General features: G+C 38.3%; 1 long non-coding RNA gene across 1 annotated transcript; it reads left to right on the top strand.

Moving 5' to 3' along the window:
• Positions 1-844: 844 nt before the first annotated feature.
• Positions 845-20,018, top strand: LOC118500135. Its single transcript, XR_004902666.1, has 3 exons — positions 845-930; positions 7,029-7,037; positions 20,007-20,018. It is a non-coding gene; the product is annotated as an uncharacterized LOC118500135 (long non-coding RNA).
• Positions 20,019-21,805: the final 1,787 nt, after the last annotated feature.

Raw genomic sequence — 21,805 nt, forward strand, 5'->3', positions numbered from 1 at the left:
TTAAAATGCCTACAGGGTAGGACCAATGTCTAATTTCATAAAGGCTAGCTCAATTCTTGCCATAAGAGAGATACTCAATACAAGTTCATTTATTGAATCTTGAAAGCAGAACAGTGTCCTGTTAAGTGTGTTCAGTAATGCTGAGACTTCCCAAGCTGTCCTTTTGGCAAAAAAAAAAAAAAAAATCCATCAATAGGACAGGCAATATTTCCATAAGAACAAACATTTTAACTATATTTAAAAATGAGTGAGAAATGCTCTTTTAGGATCATTCTGATGGTTCAAGCTTTGGTTGTAAGTATTTTTGAGGATATGTTATATTTTCTATTCTGATTGTAAATCATTAAGAATTTAGGAACAAGCCTAGAAAAATGTCCAGTTTACAAAGAAAGACACAAAATTATTGAAGACCATTATGATTTCTCAGGTTCCAGAGTCTAAAAATGTGAGAAAGTCACAGAAGAGAGCTTTTAAAGATTTCAACTTAAAAAATACCTTTATTATAATATTCTTTCTCTACTATGTTGACTCAATGACTACTCCAACAAAATTATAAAATTGTGCACACTTTGAAAGGCATAAAATTTAAAGTTCCTCAGAGAAAACACCAGAAAGAAAACATAAGAAAGAGTTTTTACCCTGACTTTACTCTTCTTGACAACTCAACATGCATCTCCAAAGTGAAGGTGGACTTGAGATGGGTCAGTAAGAAACTAGGGCAATTCCCTGGCAATGGAATGAGGAGCCTGAGACAACAGGCTGAGAAATTAATAGCCAGCTGATAAACCACAAGACCATTTTCCAAGAGCAGGTAGTTTAAATCACCTTAGTTGGGAAGATAGAAAACAACAGTAAAAACAACAAAAAATTAGAGCCAGACTAATCCAAAATAGAGGTGAAACTAACCAGAGAATGACTCCAAAACCCATTGTATGTTCACATTAATGCACCAGCATACAAGAGGAAACACCCAGAAATTTAATGCATATTCTGTTGAATCCTTTCTTGAGTCATCCCCTAAAATTCGCACCTGTGGAAAATAGATAAAACCCTCAGGAGAAAGGACGCTAGCATGCACTCTTCTTTGAGTACCTTCATGCCTCTCCTTTCCTCAGACTTGTACTTTGCTTCTTCTGTTTCAGGCTCTACAGGTCCTGGTAAAACTTGTACCCAGGAAGAGAGTATGCAGTGGCAGCTCCCCCTGGGTTCACCCCTGATTCTGTCTCAGGGGTCCTTCCTTTGCCTCATTGTCTCAAGCTTTGATAAATTTACTCTTACTTTCATCTGGACAAGTGTCTTAAAGTTTTTGCTGCACAAGTCAAGGTCCTGGAGGTTGCCTGACACACAAAACTTCCTCGTGCACATTGGGGGAGGGCCAGCCCCTGGCACAGAAGTGGCTCAGTAACAATCTGAGGGCTTTCTGAAGCCACAGGTGCACCCAAACAGTGCCTTCAATTTCCTCAGGCTCCTACTCCCTATTCTTGTCCAGACACTGATCTTGAGACCATGGTCTTTCATCTTTTTCCTAGATTCATTGTTTGAAACTTCCTCCACCTGACTTCCCTATACCTGATTCTGGCTTCCTTAGCTGAATTCCCAAGTCTGTCCAGATTTGTCATTTCATTTTAACAAACATTTTTTGAAGGTCTAGTATTCCCCAGACTTCTTGCTAGACCCTGGAGATAAAATGATAAACAAAACACACAAGGTCCTGACTCCACTGGAATCTTGGTAGGAAATAACCACATTGATAAAGGTAAAGTTAAAACTTGAAGAAGTGCTTTAAGTGGTGCCCAAAGTACCTATAACAGGGGGAACTGACCAGTCTAGGGAGTTAGGAAAAATTACCCTGGTGACAAGACAAACGTGCTGAGATCAAACAAGGTTAGGAAGTAAGTGAAAAGAAAGCCTAAATCTATAATGACTGGAAAATATATCATAAAAATATATTTATACTTTTGTTCATAGTTTCCTATTTATGTGCTTTATCAATGTATTAGTTTCCCATTGCTGCTATAACAAATTGTCATGAACTTGATGGTTTATGAAAACGCATACTTATTGCCTCACAATTCTGGAGTCCAGGCAGCTTATCTCAAGAGCTCCCAAGACCTGCAGTGAATGCAGGCTTTTTTCTTTCTATTTTTAAATAAGCTGCCTTGAAGGCACATCTTATTCTCTTACAACAACCAGATTTAGGCTGATAATCACCCATTCAATATTTTTAGATGTCCGGACAGAAACAAACACAAAAATATATAATGCGAATTACTAATTAGTGCAACTTGTCCTAAAGAAAAAGAGCTGCTTATTTTTAAATATAATTACCACAATAAAAAGTGGCATATTTTTTCACTGAAAACTTTAATAATAAGTAGATTCCATTCACTAATGCAGAAAATTCAAATATATCAAAATGTTTTCCACTAAAAGGTGATTAAAAAGAGAGATTATTTATATTTTTACTGATAAAGTTCTGTGATCTCTCTCTCATTCTTTCAAAATAAACTCTGTGGACTTTCTTCAAAAGATTCTTCTGGGATAATTGTGAAAAATGCAAGTTCCTATATCCCATAGTAGGACTGTTAATGGGACTCCTTGGGGAGCTGCAGAGCAGGCTTTTATAGTTTGCAGGCATACCAAGTGATTGTGTTGTACAATGAAGTGTGAGAATCACTGACAATCATTCTATTTAATTGAAGTGTGTCAATAGGAGTCAGCTTTAATCCACTCTGAATTGAAAGAAGATGGCCTTTCTTGACTAAAAAACTGGAGATTATATGGCAAATAGAATGTTATGGTCTTTTTTGTTTTTGCTTGAATATTTAGTATTTACATCTAAGGCATTATTCTCAACTAAAAGGTTTGGAAGTGACTGACCAGGAAAAGGAAGCTAAATTGATTAAATCACTGATAAGAGCTTAAGCTATGCTGACTTTTATTGTGCATGATTCTCCCAAGAACACTAAGATGCATATAGTATTACTTTTCTTTTACATATGACAAAACTGGTGTTCATATAGTTTAAGTGCAGGCCAAATATCATACTATACATTTAATAACTGGAACAGTTATTGAAACTCAATTCCAAATCTTATACATTCTTTTTTTTTATATCTCTGCATCACAGGTGGCAAACAAAAAGCCCACAGGCCCAATCTGGCCCTCCACCTTGTTTTATCCAGCCCAGCACCTTGTTTCTACCAGCAGCGCCAGGCTCCTTACCCCTAGTTAAGGAGTAGTTACATTTATAAAGTCCTAAAATTACATTCCGCCCTTTGAAGGCAACCATGAGGCTGATGTGTCCCCCGGTGGAAATGAGCTTGACATCCCTGGTCTAGAGAGTTAGACTATCTTCTGAGCTTAGTCTCAGATTTTTAAAAAAAGGAAGGAAGGAAGGGAAGGTAGGGGTATAAAAGAAAGGAAACCTCTAACAATTTTACAGAATCTTTGTATATTAAGAAACAAAATGTAGGGCAATTTTTTATTTTATTTTATTTTTATTTTTTATTGATTATGCTATTACAGTTGTTCCATTTTCCCCCTTCACTCCCCTCAACCCTGCCCACCCCTCCCACCCACATTCCCCCTCTTTAGTTCATGTCCATGTGTCATAAGTTCTTTAGCTTCTACATTTCCCATACCATTCTTGTCCTAACCCTGTCTATTTTCTACCTACTGTCTATGCTACTTATTCTCTATACCTTTTCCCCTTCTCTCCTCCTCCCACTCCCCTGTTGCTAACCCTCCATGTGATCTCCATTTCTGTGGTTCTGTTCCCGTTCTATTTGTTTGCTTAGTTTGCTTTTGTTTTAGGTGTAGTTGTTAATAACTGTGAGTTTGATGTCTTTTTACTGTTCATATTTTTTATCTTCTTTTTCTTAGATAAGTCCCTTTAACATTTCATAATAAGGGCTTGGTGTTGATGAACTCCTTTAACTTGACCTTATCTGGGAAGCACTTTATCTGCTTTTCCAATCTAAGTGATAGCTTTGCTGGATAGAGTAATCTTACATGTAGGTCCTTACCTTTCATGACTTTGAACACTTCTTTCCAGTTCCTTCTTGCCTGTAAGGTTTCTTTGGAGAAATCAGCTGACAGTCTCATGGGAACTCCTTTGTAGGTGACTGTCTCCTATCTCTTGCTGCTTCTAGAATTCTCTCCTTCATTTTAATCTTGGTTAATTTAATGGTGATGTGCCTTGGTGTGTTCCTCCTTGGGTCCAACTTCTATGGGACTCTCTGAGGTTTCTGGACTTCCTGGAAGTCTATTTCCTTTGCCAGATTGAGGGAGTTCTCCTTTATTATTTGTTCAAATAACTTTTCCATTTTTTGCCTTTCCTCTTCTCCTTCTGGAACCCTTATAATTTGGATGTTGGAACATTTAAAGATTTCCTGGAGGTTCCTAAACCTCTCCTCACTTTTTGGAATTCTTATTTCTTCATTCCTTTCTGATTGTTTTTTTTCTTCCTGATGGAATTTCTTTCCATCACAATTGGTTCCCTGGGCATTTTTCTTCATTTCACTTATTGTAGCCTTCATTTGTTCATCTAATTTGTGGCTAAAATCAACCAATTCTGTGAGCATCCTGATCACCAGTGCTTTGAACTGTGCATCTGATAGGTTGGCTATCTCTTAGTCACTTAAAAGTATTGGCTGTGGAGCTTTGATTTGTTTTGTTTGAGCCATTTTTTTTTTTTAGTCTGATCATGCCTGTTACGTATTGAGGGGCGGAGCCTTAGGTGTTCACCAGGGCGGGGTAACCCACAAGGCTAGATTGTGATGCTGTATGTGGAGGCGAGGTCAGAGAGGGAACAATGGCACTCCGCTCTTTCCGCTGTCTATCCGACTTCAGTCCTCTCTGTCACTTCTCACAAGCAAATTGGGCCCTTCTGATGCTGGCTCCTGGGTGGGTGGGCTTGCGTATGTTCTAGGACCCTGTGGGTCACCCCAAGTAACTCTCCTGTGAGGTTGGGAGATTCTTCCAGCATCTCAACCCCCACAGGTGTTTTTAATTGGTGCTTTTAGGTTTTATTTCCTGGTGCTCAGTTCCAGGGTTGCACAGTCTATGTCACTGCCCGTTTTTGCCTGGGTAATCTCCATGTGAATGTGTGACTGCAGACAGCCAGCTGCCTCCTGTGCCCAGGGTCTGCCACTGGTCCGTCAGCCACCACGGTGTGCCTGGGGTCCACTAACTGCCGCCTGAGTCCTGTGCACCCGCATCTGCCAGCCACAGCTTTTTCCTGCTGGGACCCCTTGACTCCTCTCGGGTGGGTGTCTGACTCCGCCCATCTTACCAGTCTGGATGAATGGTTGTCAGATTTCCATAAAGTTCATTTCTCTGTCTATTCTGGTTGTTTTTTTGTTTCTAAATTTTTGTTGTCCTTAGCTTTGGTTGTGCAAGGAGGCAGTGTGTCCATCTATGCCTCCATCTTGGCCGGAAGTGAAGTAGGGCAATTTTTATTCTTATTTTTATTTATTTATTATTTTTTTGGAACTGAATTATTCTTTTTCTTTTTTTTTAATTTTATTTTAATCATTGTTCAAATACAGTTTTCTCCTTTTTACTCCCGATCCAGCCCCCTCTCCCACCCCTCCCCACTTCCCTCCCGTTACCACCCTCCCCTTAGTTTATCACCATGTGTCCTTTAAGATTGTTCCCATGAACCCTTCCCACTGTCCCCTGAAATTCCCTTTACTCTCTTCTGTGGGCACTGTCAGCCTGACCACTATTTCAGTGTCTTTGGTTATAATTTGCTTGTTTCTTTGTTTTGTTATTTAGGTTCCTGTTAAAGGTGAGATCACATGGTATTTGTCTTTCACTGCCTGGCTTGTTTTGCTTAGCATAATGTTTTCCAGCTCCATCCATGCTGTTGAAAGGGTAAGAGCTCCTTCTTTCTGCTGCATAGAATTCCATTGTGTAAATGTACCATAGTTTTTTGATCCATTCATTTACTGATGGGCATCTAGGTTGCTTCCAGCACTTAGCTGTTGTAAATTGTGCTGCTATGAACATCGGGGTGCAATGGTTCTTTTGAATTGGTGTTTTAGTGTTTTTAGGATAGAGTCCCAGCAGTGGAATAACAGGGTCAAAAGGCAGATCCATTTTGAGTTTTCTGAGGAAGTTCCATACCGCTTTCCACAGTGGTTGTACCAGTCTGCAGTCCCACCAGCAGTGCACTAGGGATCCCTTTTCTTCACAACCTCTCCAACACTTGTTTGTTGCTTTGTTTATGCTGGCCATTCTGTCTGGTGTGAAGTTGTATCTCATTGTGGTTTTAATCTGCATCTCTCTGATAGCTAGTAATATTGAATATCGTTTAATGTGTCTTTGGATTTTCTGGATGTCCTCCTTGGAGAAGTGTCTGTTCAAGTCCTTTGCCCACTTTTTAATTGGATTCCTTGTCTTCTTGGAGTGCAGTCTTGTAAGTTCTTTATATATTTTGGAGATTAAACACTTGTCTGAGGTATAATTGGCAAATATGTTTTCCCATATAGTTGGTTCTCTTTTAATTTTCATATGGTTTTCTTTAGCTGTGCAAAAGCTTTTTATTTTGATGAGACCCCATTTGTTTATTCTTCCCTTTATGTCCCTTGCTCTAAGAGACATGTCAGTAAAAAAGTTTCTGCGTGAAGTACCTGAGATTTTCCTGCCTACGTTCTCTTTTAGGACTTTAATGGTGTCACGGTTTATATTTAAGTCTTTTATCCATCTTGAATTTATTTTTGTATAAGGTGTAAGTTGGTGCTCGAGTTTCATTTCTTTGCACATAGCTGTCCAGTTCTCCCAACACCATTTGTTGAAGAGGCTATTTTTATTCCATTTTATGTTGCTGCTTCCTTTGTCAAATATTAATTGACCGTAGAGACTTGGGTTTATTTCTGGGCTCTCTGTTCTGTTCCATTGGTCCATGTGCCTGTTTTTATGCCAGTACCAGGCTGTTTTGATTACAGTGGCCTTGTAGTATAGTTTAGTGTCAGGTATTGTGATCCCTCCTACTTTACCCTTCTTTCTCAAAATTGCAGCAGATATTCAGGGTCATTTATGATTCCATATAAATTTTTGAAGTGTTTGTTCTATGTCTGTGAAATATGCCATTGGTACTTTAAAAGGAATTGCATTGAATGTGTAAATTGCTTTGGGTAGTATGGCCATTTTGATGATATTAATTCTTCCAATCCATGAACATGGTATATGTTTCCATTTGTTTGTGTCTTCCTTGATTTCTTTCTTTAGTGTTGTGTAGTTTTCTGAATACAGGTCTTTTACCTCTTTGGATAGGTTTAGTCCTAGATATTTTATTTTTCTTTTTGCTATTTCAAATGGGATTTTTTCCTTGACCTCTGTTTCTGCTCTTTCATTGTTGGTGTAAAGAAATGCCTTTGATTTTTGGATATTGACTTTGTATCCCTCTGTTTTGCCAAATTCATTTATTAGGTCAAGCTGTTTTGTGGTAGAGTCTATAGGATTTTCTATGTATACTATCATGTCATCTGCAAACAGTGACAGTTTTGTTTCCTCCTTTCCAATTTGGATGCCTTTTATTTCTTTTTCTTGTCTGACTGCTGTGTCTACTGTGTCTAAACCTTCCAGTACTATATTGAATAGAAGTGGTGAAAGTGGACAGCCTTGTCTTGTTACTGATCTTAGTGGAAAAGATTTAAATTTTTGCCCATTGAGTATGATGTTGGCTGTAGGTCTCTCATATATGACCTTTACTATGGTGAGGAATGCTGTCTCTATTCCCGCTTTGCCGAGTGTTTTTATCATGAATGGGTGCTGTACCTTATCAAATGCTTTTTCTGCTTCTATTGATATGATCATGTGGTTTTTGTCTCTGCTTTTGTTTATGTGATGTATTATATTTACTGACTTGCGAATATTGAACCATCCTTGCATCCCTGGAATGAATCCCACTTGGTCATGGTGTATGATCTTTTTAATGTAATGTTGGATATAGTTTGCCAGTATTTTGTTGAGGATTTTAGCGTCAATGTCCTTCAATGATATTGGCCTGAAGTTTTCTTTCTTTGTTGTGTCTTTATATTGTTTTGGAATAGGATGATGTTGGCCTCATAAAAAAGAGTTTGGGAGACTCCCATCTTTTTGGATTTTTTGGAATAGTCTGTGAAGGATAGGGTTTAGCTCTTCCTTAAATGCTTTGTAGAATTCTCCTGTGAAACTATCTGTTCCCAGGGTTTTGTGTGTTGGGAGTTTTTGGATTACTGCTTCAATTTCTTCTGTTGTTATTGGTCTGTTCAGGCTTTCTGCTTGTTTTTTGTTGAGTTTTGGAAGATTCTATTTTTTTAGAAAGTTGTCCATTTCACCTAGGTTTTCAAATTTCTTAGCATACAGTTCTTTGTAGTTATTTCTTACAATCCTTTGTATTTCTGTGGTATCTGTTGTAATCTCTCCTCTTTCATTTCTGATTGTGTTTATTTGAGTCTTCTCTCTTTTTCTTGATGAGTCTGCTTAAAGGCTTGTCGACTTTGTTTATCTTTTCAAAGAACCAGCTCTTGGATTCATTGATCCTTAGAATTGTGCTTTTAGTCTCTATGTCATTTAATTCTGCTTTGATCTTGCTTATTTCCTTCCTTCTGCTTGCTCTGGGCTGCCTTTGTTGTTGTTCCTCGAGTTCTTGTAGACAAAGGGATAGGTTGTTTGTTTGGAATGTTTCTAACCTTTTTAGTTGGGCCTGTATCACTATGAACTTCCCTCTCAGGACTGCCTTGGCTGTGTCCATAAGTTTTGGGTTGTTGTGAGTTCGTTTTAATTTGTTTCCAGAAACCTTTTGATTTCTTCCCTAATATCATTCTTGACCCATTCATTGTTTAATAGCATGATTTTAATCTCCATGATTTTGAGTGTTTTGGGTTTTTTTCCTTGGGGTTAGTTTCTAGCTTCAGTCCCCTGTGATCCCAGAAAATGCTTGGTATGATTTCAATTTTCTTGAAATTGTTGAGGCTTGTTTTGTGTCCTATCATGTGGTCAATCTTTGAAAATGTTCCATGTACATTTGAAAAGAATGTGTATTTAGCTTCTTAGAATGGAGGGTTCTGTATATATCAGTAAAGCCCATTTCATCTAGGGTATTGTGCAATGCCACAATATCTTTGTTGATATTTTGTTTGGAAGACCTGTCCATTTTTGATAGTGGGGTGTTAAAATCCCCCACAATAATTGTGTTGCTTTCCATATCTTTCTTGAAGTCCTCTAAGATTTTCTTTTTGTATTTGGGTGCTCCTATGTTGGGTGCATATATATTTACAATATTTATGTCCGCTTGGTGGATTCTTCCCTTGAGTATTATGAAGTGACCTTCTGGGTCTCTCTTTATGGTCCTTTTTTGGAAGTCTATTTTGTCTGATATGAGTATTGCTACCCTGGCTTTTTTTTCCTGTCCATTTGCTTGGAAGATTTGTTTCCAGCCCTTCACTTTCAGCCTGTGGAGGTCTTTTATCCAGAGGTGGGTCTCATGTAGACAGTAGATATGTGGGTCATTTTTTTTTATCCATTCAGCTATTGTATGTCTTTTGATTGGAGCATTTAATCTATTTACGTTTAAGGTTATTATTGATAGGTACTTATTCATTGTCTTTTATGTACGTGTGTTCTTCTTTCTCTCTCTCTCTTTTCCTTCCCTTCCTTAAAGCAGTCCTTTTAGAATCTCTTGCAGAGCTGGTTTGGTGGAGGTGTATTCTTTTAGACTTCTTTTGTCTGGGAAGCTTCTTATTTGGCCTTCTATCTTGAGAGCCTTGCTGGGTAAAGTAGCCTCGGTTGCAGACCTCTGGTTCTCATTACCTGGAGTATTTCTTGCCATTCTTTTCGGGCTTGAAGTTTTTCCATTGAGGAGTCAGCTGTTAGCCTTATTGGGGCTCCCTTGTATGTTACTTCCTTTTTCTCCCTTGCTGCCTTTAAGATTCTGTCTTTGTCTTGAAATTTTGCCATTTTAATTATGATGTGTCTTGAGGTGAGCCTCCTTGGGTTCCTCTTGATTGGGACTCTCTGTGTTTCCTGGATTTGTGTGACTTTTTCTCTCATCAAATTAGGGAAGTTCTCCTTCATTACTTGTTCAACTAGGTTTTTGATCCCTTGTTCTTCTTCTTCTCCTTCTGGTATCTCTATTAGATGGATATTATTACGTTTCATATTGTCTTGCATTTCTCTTAATCCCTCTTCATTCTTTCTGAGCCTCTTTTGCTTTTCTTGCTCTTTCTGGATGTTGTTTTCTACTTTGTCCTCTAGTTCGCTAATCCGATCTTTTGCTTCATTGATCCTGCTTTTCATTCCTTCTACTGTGTTCTTCAGTTCAGAAACTGTATTCTTCATTTCCTCTTGACCTTTGTTGAGAGTTTGTCTTTTCTTTTTCATGTTTATATAGTTTGCAGTGAGATTGATATAGTTTCCCTCTAATTTCTGATAGCTCCTTGTGAGTTCATTGAATTTCCTGATAATCATTGTTTTGAACTCACTCTCTGATAGCTGAGTTGCCTCTATTTCATTTAGCATTTTTCCTGAGGCTTCCTCCTTTCCCTTCAATTGGGAGTTGTTTCTTTGTTTCCTCATTGTTTGTGGGTTTCTTCTTTTTTCTTTTTGTTTGTTAATTTGATCTGTTTTGATTCCCTGTAATTATGGTGTGAACTTCTGTGGTAGAATATTTGTGAGATTCAGTGGTGCAATCTCCTTCATGTATCCTGGTGCTCACAGCTTCCCCCTACTCTTTTTTGTGATCAGTTGCAGGAGTAAGGCAAAGTGGTTTAAGACAGCAAGGCAGTGTACTATAATATTTACATTAGCAGCCAGTAGAGAAGAGATGGGTTATCCTTTGTCTCCTTATAGTGTTAACTGTGATCCTCAACCCCACTATCCACGTTTTAGAAAGAATGGAAAGAAGGTAAGACTCTGATTGGGGATGAGAGGATTGTTAGTTGGATCTAGAAAGCTGTGAGGCTGTGGGAGGTCAGATTCTGAGGTAGAGTTGGATTAAAGATTAGTATATTAGAGGAGTGTGTAAAAGAATAGAGACAACCCCCACAATAGTATAGTTCAGAAAATTGCAAAGTGGGCTGAGATCAGGTAGGAGTATTGAGTAGTATTTACAATTGCATAGACTAGGTCTTACTAACAGTAATAGTAAAGTGACAGTCTTGTGGCAGAATTGATGAGGTCTAGATAACAAGAATAAAGAGTATAGAACCTTGAGAGGTGTATTAATGGAACACAGATGAAGGATAGTTACTTCTCAACACCTTGTGACTGAGATACCAGGGGGAACCTATCAAATGACAGTATAACCAGCAAAGCAAAGAAGATTATACAGAAAGAAAAAGAATACCAAAATATTATTAAAATAAAAAAAAGTCAGAAAAGTGAGAAAAAGATAATACAAATTTACAGTAACTTGCAAGATTAAAAAAAGGAAAGAAAAGCAGAAGATGGAGTGCAGGAGAGATAAATTTGGAGTGGAAATAATAATATTAGGATCAATGGAAGAGAAACATAAGGGATTGCGAGATAAAAATAATAAGAATTGAAAAATAAAATGTCACATAAAACACAAGATAAAATCAATCAACCAACAACAGCCACAAAAAAACAAAACAAAACAAAACAAAATAAAAAAAAAAAACACCTCTTGTTGGTTTCTAACTGGCCAGACCAGTTTTTCTGATCTTGCTGGCTTCAGCTTATTGAGGGACCTTTCAAATGCTTCTCTCTCTTCCCCGCCAAATCTCAGCAAGTCTGTCAGGTACCCGGGGCACTTCCGAGCACACTGGCTCTCTGGATCTCACTTCCACATTCTTCCGGACTCCGGGGTCTGGCAGGGTTCCAGCTCTATGATCTCAGGAGGCACCTGCGACGTTTTGGGATTCACTGCGCCCTCCCTGGGAATTGTAAAAGGGCACGTCCCTCCCCCAAACTTTTGAGATTGGGGTCTAGGATCACCCTCAGTGCCTTGCCGCAACCCTTCCGGTTTCACAGCGTGTGTGAGTCAGTCTTCTGGATGGTGCGCGAGCCGAGCCCTTTCCAGCTTCGTGTTCCCCACCGAACTGCACTCCGACCAGGCTAGGGGTATTGGCGCCTTTCCCGGCTCCCACGGTCGGGCTGGCTGGAAATTTCTGAGCCACTACTGTAGGAACGCACCAAGCGCCACTTATGTCCCGGGATCACAGCACGAGATTCAGGCCTCCCTATGGGGTGCGAGCCAAGCCCGGCCCAGCTCTGTGCTCTCCACCGATCCGCACTTCCACCGGGCTAGGGGTGCGGGCGCTCTTCCAGGCTGCCCCTGGTCGTGTCGGCTAGAGGCCCTCACTTCTCCCAGGTCTCTGGGTGAGTGTTCATAGTCCCTGGGCGATTTTTTCCCAGTCCAATTGGCCAATCTGTTCCTTCTAGCAACACGTTCTCCCCTGGAGTTGCTCACCCCCTGTATTCGGGGGAGGGAGCAGCGACTTCCCTCTCCCGGGAGCCCTGAGGCAGACCCGGGAGCACCGGGCCTGGGGACTGCACACCCCTAGATCCCGCGCTGATCCCTGGGCCCCTTTTGTCCTGAAGCAGTCTCCTTACCGTCTGGTTTTTCAGTGATTGCAATAATTTTTGATGTCCTGCTTTCAAAAGTGATTCGGTAACCTAGTCCACTTGCTCTGTTTCTCCACCCATCTGCAAGTTTCCCTCCTCTCCACAGAAGCCGAGAAACACGCTGCCTAGAGTAAAGCTGCCATCTTCCTTCCCAATAGGGCAATTTTTAAATGCCTTTGTTAATAGTCTTCATTTTCTCCTGTTGATGAAATTTATCATATATTGTTTTATTTATTCTAAAGATAAATTTAATATTTGCCCTTTATTTACATCATAAATCCACATAGATGTTTCACCCAGGAATCATTGCCCTTCCAGCCATCTCTACAACTCCATCCTACCATCTCTTACTTTCAGGTTTGATCCACCCAAAATATGCTGATTATCAACCAATGCTTCCCATCTAGGAGACTACAAATGACATTCCTATAAGATTTGTTAACCAATGGTTGTTGCTACCAATTCAAGGCCAACAGGAAATGAAGAAAGAAACTTTACTCAGTGCAAACAGCTCAATGGTGATACATCACAGAGAGACCTGCAGTGTTTTAGCAGGAGAAATTCAGCAGTCTTCAGTCTTCCATGGAAAGAGAAAGTAGATCCCCAAGCCAGCACGGAACTGGCTTATATATAGACAGAAATCCCCATGCCTGGTCCCTGACTGGCCTTTCCTCATGCAAATGAGGACTCTAATCCTTGCAGTTTGGTTGGTCCAAAAGGCACTGTCCTGATTGGTCATAATAGAGGCTCTGTGATGGTTGAACTTGTGTAGCTCCAATTGGATAGGGAAAGCCTCAGTCCTTTTGGTTGAAATGAGATTCCAGGAACTCCTTTTTAAGGGCTTTCTCGGATGCAGAAACACATGCAGGCGGGCAGTTCAGCACAGAGGCAAGTAGTTCAGTGCAGACTTCTCACTGAAGTGCATTTTGTGTGAGAGGCCCCTGTTTAAAAATGGCTGGTAGATTCTGCTTTTTAAAAAGATTTCAGCCCAGTTAATCACCAGGAGCTCTTCTTAGTGGGCATATGCTTTCTCGGATACACAGACTGAATCACCTTCTTAACCATCTGTTTATTAAGGGTAAGACATATATATGAGGTAATTGAATAAAATAATAGGGATTTTCTTCAATCTAAAAAGCACTAGAATTTATACATCCACATTAAAGGTTCACAGTAGGAGAATAAGCAATATTTTCAATCCACAAAATGTTATGAGAAGGCTCTTTTGGAATTGGATTAGAGTTCTTTCTAAACCCCATGAAAAATTATGTTACTACTGTATAGCCACACTGTTTGTGCCCAAATGTGCCCAAGCACTACTACTGAAATCACAAAGAATGAAAATCCACCACTATCGTGGCATTTCCAAAATCAGAGTTCCCAAATACATGGTCAGAAACACACAGCTGAGAAACTTGTTTGGAAAGTAACAGTGCTCATTTCAAAAAAAGTATTTCACTGTTTTCAAAAAAATAAAAATAAAAGTGAAGAATGCAGTTTGGCTAGTTAGGTCTGGACTCACTAGAATGTTGCTTCATAATGTAGTAAGTTAAGATGATGGATTATGTGTTGGCACTGTCACCTAATATATGCCCAAATGGATTCTTTCACCCAACAGGAAGGAGCACAAGGCCCAAAATCAAAACTAACAAGAATCTGCAGTAATTTTCACTGTTGGTCTCTCAATGCTGAATGTGAGAAGAAATATGGTTTGAAATTAGAAAAAAGAAAAGAAAGGTTATAAGTAGGGAAAATACAAGTTTGTACACTATACATCATCCCTCACACCCCTTATACTTACATAAGAAATAGGACAAAATATTAAGGAAAACTTATAGAAGGTCTACCCTTGAGAGATGTTTATGTGATTTCCTACTCCCCTCTTTTAAGTTTGTGCTTAAACTTAATACCATATCTAAAACAGTGCCTCTCGGTCTCCTTAACCTGCATTGTTTCTTCATAATTCCTATACCTCCCCTAGGTTATAGTCCTCATTTGCTTGTCTTTATTTCCCACTCTGCAATATAAGATCATGAGGACATATGGTAGTCACTCAATTGTCTGTTGACTGAATGAATGAATAAACCAAAAAGAAAGACATGCCAAAGAATTAGGAAGGATTATTAAAGAGATATAGATAATGTGTGAAATATATCTCTAAGTTTTAAAGTGAGGTAGCATAAGTAGGAAAGACCACTAGTCTGAGAGAAAGGAAAAGCAAATTAGCTCAAGCATTACCATTAATTAACTAAATATTTTTGGGCAAATTCCTTTTGGGCCTAATTTCCAATGTGAAAAATGAAGAGATTGGACTAGACAATCCCTTAGATGTATTTTCTTGCTTTCATTTTCTTATTTGGGGGCTTCATAATTGGAATAAGAAAGAAGAGATAGCAGAGGTTTACGCCCATAGGTGGCCCAGAAGAGGCAAGTATGTTTACTAAGCAGGAGAGTAAGGAGATGTTGACGGGTGACTTCCTGTGTGGCTGGGCATGTAAGCATTACCTTCCACAGACAGACTGCCTCTGCACATCAGAAGCCCCAGACAAGCCAGGCTACAATTTGAAATGTTGAGATTGACCATATCAACTAACTACTGCATATTCTTACTATATCCTGAAGATCTGTGTTATAAGACATTGCCTCTTTCAAATAGAAACACAAACTCTATCTTTAGAGCCCATGCTGTCACTTCTTGCCTCAACTAGCAATGAGCTAGTTGACATATAAACCATCCAGCCTAGATTTCAGTCTCCTCTGGTGTTCCATGTATTTTATGATCAGCATATTTATTCAACCCTCTTAAACAACTTCATTAACTCTCTCTCCTTCCAATCTCAGCACTTTGCCTTTCCAAATTAGTTTTCCTATCCATGCTGTGTCTCAGCAATTGTATTCAGCTGTGTTCCATTTGTTTCTAACTGGGAGGCACATATTTTCCTACAAGTTTTTCCACCTCTTAATACCAGCTCCCCATCACCTTCCTCTTTCTACATGTACCTTCTTCTGCTTTCACTCTCTCCATGACACTCACCGATTAGCTAGTGAGGCTTCAGGTTTCATTAGTTGTGTATAAGTTGTTCACCCCACAGCTGCCTGGCACAGAATTGCTCTTGCTCAGGGCAGGTGTGTACTCAACCAGCCCCAGTCAGTGTAGAACTTAAGCAAGCAGTCAGCAACTCATGCATGCTGTCAACTTAATGCGGCTGAGTTAGTGCCATGAGAGCCAAGTATTTCCTCTCACGGGTTGTTCTGGTGTGGAGCATGCATGTTGTGTCCTAACCTTTTATTTGTCCTCTAGGACACTTGAAGAGCTCGTGGTTGAATTTCTTAGCGCTGCTTGAAGCTGCTGTCAGGCAGTCTTCCTATCATTTGTAAGCTGCGAACTTAAAAAAACAAAACAAAACAAAACAAAAAAACAATGCCCTTATAAGACAGTCACAAATCAGAGCCTGGAGTTAGAGAATAAAGAAGCTGAAGGCACAAGAGGAGTCTTCTGGCCCAGACTCCTGGTTTGTCAGAAGAAACCAAGGCCCACAGAGACGTGCTTACTTAGCCAATAGCACATTCTTAACCAACACCTTTTCCCAGTGGGTGCATGCGTAATGAAGGCAATGCGATGTTTAATAGTTGATCTGAGATAATCCAGTAAACTATTGACAAAATAAAGTTTAAATTTATATGAAGCTGACAGAGTTGCAGGTTACTAGCTCACCACAGGCAGAACAACTCAGTATGTACAGATGGAAATAGTAGAAACATGTGTGATTAGGTCAAGAGGAGAGACTTCCATGGGAAATGTAGTGGGTATCTCAGTAGGACCTAGACTGGGTTCAGGGTGGAACCAGCCTGATTGCAGGGCTGTTAACATTTTAATGGGAATTGCTAGAGTTTATGAGAACCACTTAGTACAAAGTTCTACCTTTGAGATTATTTTTTTATCCAACATGTTTTTATTATATGAAATATGTAAAGACACACATTTACATGAATATGTTGTTTTTACACACTTGGGAATGTTACTGAACTCAAGGGGTTCACCACTTGGGGTACTCTATTCAGAAAGGAGGTATGGTAGTGGCACAGTAGTTTTATTTACTTGCAGCAAGGAGGCAGGAGTTTCATATCCAAAGCTCTGCCTAGGGAAAGGCAAGCTTAGTCATCGTTTGTATACACTGTTTGGTCAACTATATATTGATTTCTTCTTTGCAGTGGGCTATACGTACCAGGTTGGGTTTCTGTCAGGTTTATCCTGTTTACAACTGGTATGCATAGTATTGCAGTGTTTGAATAACAATAATTGATACAGTATATTTACTTTTTTAAACTAGCTTTTCTAATAACAGAAATAATATGTGACCTCATTAAACAAAAATAATTTAAGTAAAGGAATAAAATAAAAATGAAACAATCTTCCTTTCTCTCAATTCTGTTCCCACTCCGTAGAGATAATTCTGCCAAGACTTCATCTTTTCAGTTAACCTAGTCTTCACCTTTATGGCTTTAGATAAAACATTTAGTCACCTAGCCAGGCAGCTCAGTGGGTTAGAGTATCATCGCTATATGCCCAAACTGTGGATTTGATTTCTGTCAGGGATCACAGAGGAATTATATAGGAATCAGCAATCAATGCATAACTACGAGTAAGTGGAAAAACAAATTGATGTCAGTCTGTTTGTCTCTTTTTCTCTCATTAAAATAAAAATATTTTAAAAATTAGCCATCTATTTGGTATTTAACAACTTGAGAGAATCTACAAATGTGCCATCATCAAAAATGAGGAACTTGGCCCAATTAATCTTCCTTTGCCACCAGCCTCATACTCCATGCCAATGTTATTATCTTTTTATTTTCAATGTTTTAAATATTTATGTTTTAATATGAGGCTATAATTTAATCTTATACTTTATATTTATGAGTGACTAAAACTCATAACACAAAAAAATCAAATTTTTATTATTGTGATTTTGTAATTCAAATTAAATTTCTTCTCCCCCCCCAAAAATTGTTATGAGTAAGCAACCTGTGGACTTCACCATGGACATATTCTATTCTTCAACAGCCTTTTACATTTGATGGCCAGTGGCTGAAGCAACTTTTATAATGGGGAATTGTAGAGTAGTACCGCATTTTACTGTGTATAATGTATACTTTTTTGGCCAAATTTTTTAAGGAAAAGTAAGGATACATACCATAGGTATAAAAATGGGCATGATAATTTCATGTATAATGTGCACAAACATGTGGATGTGCATCATACACAGCAAAATACAGTAATTTTCTAAATTGTTCCTTTCTTCTATACAAAAGAAAAAATTTCCTTTTCTCCTCTCTTTCTCCATTTCTACTATTTGTATATATATTGATTATCACTAGCAGCTTGTAAAATTATTCTTATTCAATATTTACAATCTAATTTCTTGTTCCAGTAAAAGGGAAGTAACTTGTTTTGAAATAATCCTTCCAGGTAATAACAGCTAGAGACAATGGGGAAAAATGATAATAGCTCTCTGAAGTCCCTGAAGGCAGAAGTTAGAAGGGTGAGAATCAAGGAGTGAGACTAAGTTTATTTTGCTTCCCCCCAGATAGTAGCCCCAGTCCATGGGGCATTGCACAGCTAGAATTCAGAGAGCCATGGTCTTCTTGGTCTGAGGAATCAGAGGTTTTCCTCTTTCTATATTTCCCTATTCCCCTCAGTTTCATACAATTCTGATAGCCCCATCTCCTCATCTGCAAATAGTGGACAACCATACTACCTAATTGTAGGGTTTTGAAAATGTATAGCCTAACTGTGTTAATACCTGTAAAGTTGGCAGAGCAGAGCTTGACACATGGTAAGTATCCATTGGTTGAAGAATGTTGGATATGCCTAGAATCCTCAACAATGACAATTCTTGAGTAGACTTTATAAAGCCCCTTAAGATTCCACAAAGCATAATCGTGAAGCATTGTTTTCAACACTCTCATTTACAGATGAAGTAACAGAGCTTAAGAGGGTAAAAGTTACTTAGCTGGGGTCACAAAGCTAAAATTACTAACAAGCTGCAAAACGAAACCAGTTCTACTTTATGTCAAGAATTTTCCTCCACATTTAATTTCTTTATCCCTATACAATTATTATTTCTTTCCTAATACATTTTTAAACAAACACAACACATTTATATGTTATATATACATGCACCATATGCAGAGTGTTTATAATATTTTAATTGTTAATTCCATATGTTAAAATTAAAAAATCCAAATTTGGTAAGAATTCCAATATGCAAGAAAATCCCAAGGAATTATTAGAACAGATACACTCTAAACTAACGACCCTTCACCCCATCAGGTCATTCACCATCATTTACTACATGTACTAAACTCTCGAGCCTGTGTCCTATTTTGGAAATGATCATGCAGAACTCAGAAACAGAATTAGAAAAGCCTCTCTGAAACTTTATGCATCTACACTGAGAGACAAAGTTTCTTAAAATACTCAGTAAAAAGGTCTAGATCACTAAGACCAGGAATTTTTACAGTAAATTTTTTATCCAGCTGTAAGACAATAAATAATCTCTCTCATGTTAAAAAAACTATTGCAGAAGGCATAAAAATAAAAGATTAAACAGATGAATTAAAAGATAGCAAAATAAGAAAAATGCTTACAAAAAATTTTATGTAAATATAATCATTACATATATAAGTATTCTTTGTCCTTCAAAAATATTTTCTACTTTAAAGCCCTGGCTGGAGTAGCTCAGTGGATTGAGTGCAGGCTGTGAACCAAAATGTCGCAGGTTCGATTCCCAGTCAGGATACATGCCTGGGTTGCAGGCCATGACCCCCAGTAACTGCACATTGATGTTTCTCTCTCTCTCTTTCTCCCTCCCTTGCCTCTCTAAAAATAAATAAATAAAATCTTAAAAAATAAGAAAAAAAAGAAATATTTTCTACTTTATAGATGGCCTTCACAAATTTATAAGATTTATTTAAAAATATGCATTTTGTTGCTATTTTTGAATTTAACTACAAGTAATTAAAATCCCAAAGTAAAACACTATTAAATATAATTACCATGGTAAAAGTAAAATTCCTGTTTCAAAATCAGAAACTCTATTATCAGTAAAGTGGGAAAATCATATAATTATCTCAATAGATACAAGAAAAATATTTAATGTAATACTAAAGTTGTTCATGATAAAACTCCTAGCAAACTAAGAATGGAAAAGAAATTCTTTAATCTGACAAAGAATATCAACATCCTTTATTAAATGGTATGCATCATAGGGAAACTTCAAAATATTCTCATTAAAGTTAGAAAATAATTAAATGTGTCCTTTATTCCCACCTAAAATCAGTATTATGCCAGTGCTTGGCCAATGCTATAAGTCAATAGAAAAGAAAGGAAAAGTATAAGAATTTTTTTAAAAAGTGACAATATTTGCAAGTTTATGATTACTGCTATAACAAATCCAAAAGAACCTAGGTGAACTGTTGACTTTAATAGCAATTAGCAAGATTACTTGATGCAGAAACCAATTATAGTCTTATGTACCAATCCTAATCAAATGTAATCTTATGTAGAATTGATTATACTATGTATCAAAAACCATAATATTAAACAAAACCCCTAAGCTACAGCGTGGTATACATAATATTTTATCATTAAAAAAAGTTTACACACATGTATATTGTTCAGGATTATATATAAATTTTTTTAATATGATAGCAAACAAATCAGGCAAGGATAGTCTGCAGAACAGGAAGATGGGAAGACATTGTGAGTAGGGAGGAAAACACAGGGGCCAACTATTGCTTTAAATTGTTCTTTAAAAAATATTAAGCATGTGTGACAAAATGCTATCATCTGATGGGGGAATTAAATTCATTTTATATATCTCTATACTTCTCACATATTTCAAAAAGCTTCACTGTATAAAACAAAAAAAAAGAATAGTGTTATAAGGGAAAATATGTGTTAGAATTTTAAATGGCATTAACCTCTGAACACAGGCAGCCACATTGGAAGCTCCTGCTGGAGTCTTGCTCTCTCCAGGAAAAAACAATCAGCAGCTTTGGAAACCAGCATAAAAGTGCAGAGGGTTTCCCGCCTTGTCAGTAACTCATTTTCCAAAGCTGCTGGAGAAATCCTTAAGTTAGCACAGCTGCCAGAGCAAGTGCATCTGCAGTGTATCTGGGGTTTCTTTCCTCTTGCACCATGGCTTACTGGTTTTCTTTCTTCCCCCAGAGAAAAACAACAGGTCAATAGACACAATGCTGGATAGAGACAAATGACTTTATTACATAGAAAATAAATGACTTCCACTAAATGTTTCTTTTTCTTCTCTAGTTTTGCATTGGTGTCATTCCTCCTGTCTCCAGAACTTACCTGTGTCATTAAACACTCTGAGTTTCTGGATATGTGGAGTTGGGAGTATGTGGTCTTTATTCCTGTTGTTTAATAGAAATACTGCAGACAGATCCATTTTGTTTTTATGGTCATCTGTTATGGACACAGAGTTCCTTCTCACAGTCTTTCCTGAACAACCTCTTAGATGAGTAATGTCTCTGCCCTTGGATGTGAGAGTCTAAACAAGGTCTCCTGAGACAGACTAGGATGTAACATGTGGCATATCTTCAAGAGAGCTCAGAGAATATCCACTGGATAAAACAAGTTAGAAAAGCAAGAACAAAGGCACACTTCTGAGGACCTGCAAGCTGAAACAAATTTCAACTTCCTACAGGCAAGACTTACATCAGAATGGTTGAGTGATCAATTGATAAATTTCTTTTGCCACTCACATTGTACTGGTTTATGAATTGCCCACAGCATTCTTTGTCATCCCAACATTGAGACCTCCCAAGGCATGGTAGGGAAAAATTCATCTCTGTCACACTGTGGTGGGGGTGGTAGGGTGAGGGGTGTTGGGAGTGGGGACTGTCTTCATTTCCAGGCTCATATAAATACCAAGAGGGCTTAGGTGGGATGGGAAGGGATCTAGTTCTTAAGTATTAGCTGTTGGCCTCCTCTTGCTCCTGCTGCCATTTGGGGGTCCTGCCCCTGCTTTGGTGCACTATTTGTGGGCCCTGATTCTTTGCACTGCCTCGGAGACCCCCGAGGTCTATGCTGTTCTGTCGTACCCCAATGCACCATGCAGTCATCCAATTTCCCATCAGAAATCCTAAACACCAGTCTCAAAAATGTCCCCTGTGCTTGTCATTTTGAGCCAACTCAACACTTGATCCT

This window comes from Phyllostomus discolor, chromosome 4 (genome assembly GCF_004126475.2).
Source record: "Phyllostomus discolor isolate MPI-MPIP mPhyDis1 chromosome 4, mPhyDis1.pri.v3, whole genome shotgun sequence".
NCBI classification, from domain to species: Eukaryota; Metazoa; Chordata; class Mammalia; order Chiroptera; family Phyllostomidae; genus Phyllostomus; species Phyllostomus discolor.